At 33.3% G+C, this 9,203-nt stretch overlaps 1 pseudogene; it reads left to right on the forward strand.

Moving 5' to 3' along the window:
• Window positions 1-8,261: 8,261 nt before the first annotated feature.
• On the forward strand, window positions 8,262-8,935 carry LOC123241427 (annotated as a pseudogene).
• Window positions 8,936-9,203: the final 268 nt, after the last annotated feature.

Raw genomic sequence — 9,203 nt, forward strand, 5'->3', positions numbered from 1 at the left:
GCCAGAAATGCTTGTTAGTCCTCATTCTTTTAATCTCTCTAAATTTACTGTCAAGTACCTGGGTAAAATCTCATTCAGATTAAATCGACATACCAATAATGGCTTAAACCATAACCTGTTTCAAAATAATTTGGATTTTAAAAACCCTTAAACTAAAAGAATGACATTTTGTTGTACTGTTTTTCAGTCATCTCCAACTCTTTCTGATCCCACTTAGCATTTTCTTAGAAAGATACTAGAATAATTTGTTATTTCCTACTCCAGCTCATTTTACAAATCAGGAAACAAAGGCAAACAGGGTTAAGTGACTCGCCCAAGGTCACACAGCAAATAAATTTCTGAGGCCAGATTTCAACTCAGGAAAATGAGTCTTCATGACTCCAAGCCCAGCACTGTAGCCATAGCACTACCTAGCTTTCCTAAGGAATAATGTAACTATGATCATTTTTAAAGAATCAACAAGCAAGTGAAGGAGATTAGAGCCTAAATTAGAAATAAGTGTTTCTCCAAAAATTAGAATTCCCATTTTCTTCACAATACTAACTGGTTGGAAAATGATATAGATGTTTGAATTTTAATTAGTTCCACATCCACACTACAATGTTTTACTCATTGAGACCTCATGTGTTTGAAGTATATTTCTTGTTTTTTGTTTGTTTGTTTGCTTTTGTGGCTTCTTTGCTTTCCTTACTTTGCCTTGTCTTGCCTTACCCTATGTGTCAATTTCATGACTTATATTCCCTTCTAGACACTCATTTTTTTCCAGTGGGGTAGGAGAAAGTGCAGTTTATGATAAGGAAATCCCTCTGACATAAAGGCTGTCAACAAGCACTTATTAAGTTCTAATTTTGCGCAAAAAGAAAAGCAGCCTAACACTGTGGAGGGTAAATCATTTCTAACGTTCATAAAATGGTTGGAAGAGTTCTAAATGTTCATTGAATTCTTACTCTATCATTTTTTAAATGTAGGAAGTACATGGAAAAGAGATAAAATTATATGCTCAAGGTCTCAGATAGTTACTGACAAAATTGAAACCAGAAGTCACATCCCAGATCTAGCCTTCCAAAGATCTTTGCAATGAACCCTGTTTATCTATTCATGACTTTCATGACTTTGAAATTTCTAAACTAATTTGAAGCTATCCACATGACAGTTTCCAAAATCAAGATGTGGGTTTGGCAACTTAATCAAACAAGAGTAATTATCTGACAATTAAAGCACTGGACTTCAAACTTTAGAAGACCATATTAAACTAGAAAGCTATTTATACCAAAGAGATTCAGCTGGTATTCTGGCCCAATTAGCCAGTTTCAAACCTGCTCTAATCTTACAATTCTATATTAGTATATTAGCACTTGAAAAAATCATCATGAAATAAAAATTGAATTGGAATATGGCTACTGTTTGGGAATAACATTCATTTATTTTAACATTTAACAATAAAATGATTTTCTTTATAGGTGGACAGACATGCTTTATACAAATTAGATATATAGATAGATGCACACACACATATATATGTAAATACTTAGATAAAAATATAGATGGAGCAAAAAATGTATTGTAATTGAAAGAGAATTTAATGTGAAATGAAATATTTAAAAAGTAAAAAGTAGTTGGTACAGAGGCTAGAATAATGGACCTAAGGCAAGACCTGAGTTCAACTCCCATTTGGGATATTTAAGAGCTCTGAGACCCTGGGCAAGTAATTTTACCTCTTTTCATTTCATTTTTATCATTAATAAAATGAAAATAATAATATACTAGCAAACTTCCCAAATAGTTGTGAGGATTAAATGAGATATTTGGAAAATCCAGTATAACCAGCAAAGTGCTATATAATTATTAGCTATTATTACTGTTGTTATCATTAAGAATTCCATTTTGATGTTCAAAACCAAAAAGCAAAGTCTATAGTAAAGGACTTAATTTTGACATATATATATATATGTATATATATATATATAGGCATATGTATATATAAATGCATGTATATATCTATATATGTATGTGTGTATACATTGTAGTACCTAGAATTTTAACCAATAAACAAAATTAGGCAATTTCTCTGAGTATGATACTGTTTATTAATAAGAGTATGCAATCTATTAATAAATGGCAGGTCAATTATGTATGCTTTTGTATGGAAAGACCCTTAGGGAGATCTGAGTCAATACTTTATATGTCATTGTGTCTTCCTTCTGATTGACCTTAGATCACATTTGGATCTCCTCTGACAGACATGATTGTGGATATTTTAATTAAGAAGTAAGGTTAGATCTCAACTCCTCCCCATCATAGGAAGATGAAGGACTATTCTTTATGTGGTTAGATGCCTACAGCTTCACTAAACTAGGGAAATCAGGCTGACCCACTCTTCTCCAGTACTTTAAGAAATCATTGAATGTAAACTTGTTCATGAAACCTAGCTTCCTCTGGCAATCTTTGGCTAGAAAAATATGCTTCAACCAGTTTTTCATTAGCTGTTTTTGCTATTGTAGACAAGGTTAACCCCAAATTCATATGAGATGTCTAGCAAGATGAAAAAAGGGCATGTGCTTATGAAGAACTTGGATGCTGGATTCTTATTTATAGATGAAGAAAGAGTATAGAGCTCTCTATCCTCCCTCAACAAATGACAAGTGTCCCTGCTAAATTAAATGCCTTGGGGATATAGGAGTAATTACCTTAACTTCTAAACTGAATTGTCTGACCTTTAAAGGTTGGAGTTTAAAAAAAATGAAGGGATTCACATAGAAATATTGCTAATAAATATACAATCCCAAATCAGTTTTCCTTATTAGGTATGTATGTATGTATATATATATACATATATAGATAGATAGATATAGATATAGATATAGATATAGATATAGATATAGATATAGATATAGATATAGATGATATTTTATTCTCAGAACAATTGTGTAAGGTCGGTAGAACAGATACTTTACCAAATTGAATTTAAAGAGTTTAAATTACTTGTCCATAGTCAATCATAAGTAGGGTAGGCAGTAGATCTGAAAGTGAAATTGTAACTATCTGATTATAAGTCCAGTCATCACACCATCACTTTTTCTCCTCCTTCCCTATTTAAGCTTAAAATTCTATTAAAATTTTGGGAAATTAATTATGTCTGTTATATATAAGGGTATTGTATGCTTTAAAATAGGTGGAAGGAAGGGGAGGAAAAAAGAAAAGGAAGAGAGCAGTCAGGAAGGGTGGGAAGGAAGACATCAATGGTTGCTGAGTAGAATTAGAATCATATGGCTTATACTTGAGTTTCAGATTTGTTGCCTAATTATGACCTTGTTAAAAGTAATTTAAATTCTCTAGACTCAGTTATGTAATATATAAAGTGCTTGTTATACCCACCACACAGAGTTATCATAAGCATCAAACCTGGCAATAGAGCTGCAAGTATTTTAAAACTGAGGCACTTCCTCAATTTGAAAGAAAAGGAAATCAACAGAATGGGAAAGCTAAAATAAATCATGATTGCAAGCAGACACTTGACACCAAAGGCAATCCATAACCCTGCATACATTCAGATGTACTTTGTTCATAATGGGTATGTTAAGAGGTATCTAGGATCGTCATATCATTGAGTAATACATCTATAAAAGGCTTCATTCCCATTGTCTATATACCTGAAAATAAAACTCTGATCTCTCAGGGGTGCTCTAAAATTAATATGTAATCATTTTTATGAGCTGTCATTATATGACATTATATGTCATTTAATATGCAACTTCATTACCCAAAAGCAAATAAAAAATTTCATCTATGATCAATTTCATTCAGTAAACCTTTTTTAGACACTTAATATGTTCCAGACACTGCTCAAGGCACTAAGGATATAAAAAAAATATATATATATAAATAAAACAAAATAAAGTAGTCTCAAACTTCAAGGGACTGAAAATCTAATGAGGAAAATCAGTACACAAAAGGAAGTTGGGGTGGGGAGAGGAGGAGCAGCAGAGTATAACCTTCCTGGGAAAGCTGGTTTCATTGAATTGAAACCAAGAAAGCTGCAGATGTAAAGTGAAGTGATTCAGAAAATCCAAATGTGCCCCTCTAGAAAGGAAAGCTTAAGGAGGAGTTTAGTATTCTACCCTCCAGTCCTTCAATCAGAAGGGAGAGGGAAGGATTTTGAGTATCCAAAACTGAGTTATAAACTTGGTGGTAAGATCTGGAATAATCAGTTTATCTTGTCAGGGCCATCATCTACAATGGACTTCAATCCAAACAAAGCTACAGATGGGTAGTGTCATAACCTATATGTCACAATGAGGTACAAGTATGTCTCCTTACATTCTTTTTGTGTGAGTACTTTGTATGCTATCAATAAACAATAGCAATATTAGAGATGGTTACGACTTTATTTCTACTCCATGATATACAAAACTAGAATAATGCAGGGATTATTATTTCAAAAATCTTGAAACGTTAACATATTTACTATTATCAGTTACTGTTATTGTAACTATAAAATAAATAATATGTAAGTACTTTAAAAAATTTAGGGATAAAATGGAAAACCAGCAGCTCATATTTATACCTTAACAAAGGTTATTTTCACTAAATACTATAAAGAAAATAATTTTCTTTACTTGCTTAAAAAAATCTTTGGCTTTTTATTATACTTGTCAGTCAGAATCCCGAGACTTTCATCTAAGTTTAGAATGCATCTTGAAGAAAGTGGAACACTGACCAAAAAGCAAAATCAATGATATCGATCATCCCATATACAACCTTTTGTTTCCAGAACCTTATCTAGTTTATCACCAAGAGAGTACAAAATTTCATCAACAATTCCAAGTTACATTTGAAGGAATGAATTTAGGTAATTATTGGGCCAAAATATAGATCCATATTCTTTGACAATATTCTAACCCCACTAAGTATAAGAAACTAATTTTATCTCAGAATACATCAATTTCCTTGTACTTAAAATTAGAATGATGCTTTCTCAAACCACAGGAATTTTTAAAGGCCAAAGAATTGACCATAGACATATGGTCATAATTCTTTCCAACTAATTAAGATGGTTTATAAAAAATTGAAGAGGAAAAAGATAATAACAAGGAGTCAGTATGGCTTCATTAACTACAAATAATGCTAATCTTCATATCTTTTATGATAGTATTGCCAGACTAAAACTTAAGTAGCATACCAGAAATATTGTATATCTACGTTTCACAAAATGATTTAATAAAGTTTCTCATAATATCTTTTTTGACATGAAAAATAAGTGCTGACTTACAGATAGTTAAATAAACCTTTATTTGTCATTCAGTTGTATCTTACACATTGTTCACGAATACATTTGAGATTTTTTTTAGAAAAGATAGTGGAGTGGCTTGCCATTTCCTCCTGAAGCTCATTTTACAAATGAAAACATTGAGACATTAATAGGATTAAATGACTTGACCAAAGTCACATAGCTAGGTCTGAGGCCAGATTTGAACTGAGGAAGAGAATCCTTCTTTACTCCAGGCCCAGTTCTCTACCCACTACACCACTACACCACCTAACTGCTCTAGGTGCCTAAACGTTCTCTAGGGGAAGGCTCTGAACCAGTTCAGCAGCCTAGAGTATAATAGATAGAGTGGCAAACCTAAAGTCAGGAAGACTCATATTCCTGAGTTAAATCTGACCTCAAACACTCTATAGACACCAGGCAAGTCACTTAACTTCAGTTCCTCATCTGTACAATGAGTTAGAGTAGGAATTTGGAAATCACTACAGGATCTTAGCCAAGAAAACCCCAAATGGGTCCACAGAAAGTTAGTCATGACTGAAACAATGGAACAATCTATCAAGTTTCTTTGATTTCTGACTGTCAAGATCCTGTTATTTCTGCCAAAGGCATCCAAAAAAAGAAGACATTCCTCTGACAGTGTTATCTAGGATCAAGATTCTGCATACTCAGATGAGTTTTTCATCATAACTCAATATCTTGGTGAGATGTTCCCAACTCCAATGCAATAACCAGTACAACCATAGATAAACACAGTGTCCTGGAGAGACACATAATGCTTTCTATTCCTCAAACTTCCAATAATAGGGAGAAGGTTATAAACACAGTAAACAAATTCAAACAAAATATACCCAACACTCCAAATCTTATACTAAATTATATGATTTAGCTCATTCTTTGCTCCATTAATTTATAAAAAGTCCCTAATTAAGAATCAAATAAGCCACCTTTTCCAAAATACAGCAGCCCTACAATTCAAATATTATTTTAGCTCTTCCTTTTCTTAAGTAACATAATTTCTAAAACCTGGAATTTATAAAGCTTCAGGGTGATAGTGCCAAGGAAATAAACTGGTAAACATAATCCCTCTTCCAAATGTTTGACATATCCTGAGAATGAAAAGAAATACCCAAGCTTATTTCCCACACATAATTCCCCCTTAAGCTCTCCTACCTTATTGCTGAACAATATTTTTTGTAGCACTTTGATTAATGTAGGTTGGTTAGTTTCAGGCCTGAAACCAACAGGATGGAATTCAATAGGGGTAAACATTTAAATCTGGGAGCAGAAAATATATTCTAAATACAGGATAGAAGTGACCTAAACTTTCATGTGAAAAAGATCTATGTGAATGGAGGAGTAGGTGGCTGGTTAATTGGAAAAAGTTTGATGTGACATAGTTGTTAAATAAACTCATGAAATCTTAGGTTATATTAAGACATGGAATTGTCCAGCTCAATGATGGTAACCCTAGTTCTGATAGTTCTGCACTTCATCAATTTTGAAATATTGTTTCCAATTCTATGCACACAGTAAATGGGATGCTGATAAACTTGAAAATCTTAAAAAAAGGAAAATGGAATAGTGAAGATATGAAACTATGTCAAATGCTCAATCTGAAGACAGGTGGCATATACCTATTTGTACAAACTTAAATGACTATCTCATGGAAGAGTTGTAGATTTACTCTGTATGGCACCAAAAGGTCAAATTTGAACTGAGTAGAAATTATAGGAAAAATGCTTCCCATTCTACGTAAGGAAAATCTTGCTAATAATTAGTGATAAAAAGTTATATGAATTGATTATCATTGGATTAGTTAACACAATAAAACATCTGTCATGAATTTTGTCATAATAATAGCTAATATTTATGTGGTATTTAGTGTTTTACAAATATTTTTCATTTGATTCTAACAGGAACCCTGGGAATAGGTACTATTACTTCCATTTTACAGATGAGGAAACTAAGGAGGAACAAAGAACAGATCTAAAATTTTACCCTATATTTGATTATCTCTACTGCCATTTCAGTTTTTATGTCTTGTGTCATTTTTATGGTACATTATTCCCTATAAAAACTCCAGGTCATGAATACAATGTGGTATCTTTCTCTGTTCTCCATAGGTGATCCATCCTCAATCTGGACACAGAAAATCCCCTATGAATCCTAAAGAAAATGACCTTATTACTACAAAGGACAAAATAAAAATGGCTAAAAGAAAGCTGACAGAAAATATAGATATTTTTAAATGAATTATATAAATCATATTTTTCCCACAGTAAAATTAAGTGATTAGTTTCAATATATCTATCTTATTTGGAACAGTAATGATATTGTATTAATCCATGTCATTATACTTTAGAGAGATATCCTCCCCTGGACCTAATAAAGATATTTAATGCAGTTATAATAGATTTTAGTTGAGCACTACTTGGGAAAATTCAGATTAAAGAGTTTTGTTATTTAAAAAAGCATTCATGTTTGAAATAACTCTACAATTCAGTATAGCTAATTTTGATTTTTTGAATGATATATGTTTTAAAATATGAGATTCATTTTTCTGTTTTTCAAGCTATTTATTCTTTTATTATTTATTATTTTATGATATTATTATATCAAAATATGTATTATTTTACATGTTGAGATAGATGTTAGAAGATTCATTAGAAGATAAATTCAAACTCAACAAATAAATCACATTTATATTTAGGATTAAGTTCTTGTCTCACAGTTCTGAGAACAAAAGCTATCACCAAAACAGATATTATAATTTGGTATTAAAAGGCAAAATGGATAGCATATGAGATTTGACACTGGATTCTGGAAGAACTAGGTTCACGTCCTGCCTCTGACATACAGAGATTGATGGAGCCTTGGAGAATATTTTAATTTTTAAGTATTTCAAGCAGCTTTTAAATAATTTTACTTGAAAATCAAATTCCAGAGGCAATGTAGGAGCCCCCCCTGAGGAAGGGAGGACTCTGGCCCTAAAATGGTTGTGCCCAGCAGAGCCATGCCTTTGGGTGAAGGAGATGGAGACTTTGGGCAGTGGCTGGACAGAAGGCTGAGGCACTGGGGGTGGACATGGCCCAGCATAGCATCTATATCCAAGTTGTCCTGCAGGAAGATATTGAGGAGGAGAGGCTAGATGTGCTACAGGGTATCCTTGCCCCCTTCATGGAAGAAGACTCATTCCTTGATATCTACAGGGAGGTAGGAAACCCAGAATATTGTCACCGAAGAGAAAAAAAAAAGATGAGTTGCAAGCCATCACCACCCTTATTGAGAAGCAGGTGCAGATTGTGGTGAAGCCGAAGATGGTGTCAAAGGAGAAGCAGTGGAAAGCCGTCTATTGGCCCAGTAGGCCAATGTGACAGATATGGAGGATGAAGCAGATGAGAAGCATGGTTGCTACAACAGTGCTAGTGAACACTGTGTCTGAAAAATCTCTCTTTTGAGACATGTGTGGAAGATGTCCTGAATGCTTGAAAACTGGAGGGAGCTTCATTACAGTATGAGTCTCAGAGGAAGAAGGAACAGGACAAACTACAAAGAGAAAAATGTGAACAGGCCAAGCAGGAGTGAAAGGAAAAGGAGAAGAAAAGGACATAGAAAGGAGAGTGCAATGGAAACATCTGGATCCTCTCTTCCTCCTTAAGAACTTGATGGACTTGATCAAAGGAAGAATTGGGTCTTGCCTATGGTGTGTATTTTGGAGAAATAAGAGAGAAGTCCTGGTTGTTTTCCTAATGCAATTCCTCCCTTGGTACATAGCCAAAAGAAAAATTAGAAAGGTTTAATTACAAAATGTACCCTGTGATTTGTGGTGTGGGTAACATTGGATAGATGTAGCCAATATCTGTACCAAAGAGCTGAAAAGGCATGACTTATTTCAAGCAAATCAGTTCCTATGGTCATTTTATTAATTACTTGA

This window comes from Gracilinanus agilis, chromosome 3 (assembly GCF_016433145.1).
Source record: "Gracilinanus agilis isolate LMUSP501 chromosome 3, AgileGrace, whole genome shotgun sequence".
In the NCBI taxonomy this organism is placed as follows: Eukaryota; Metazoa; Chordata; class Mammalia; order Didelphimorphia; family Didelphidae; genus Gracilinanus; species Gracilinanus agilis.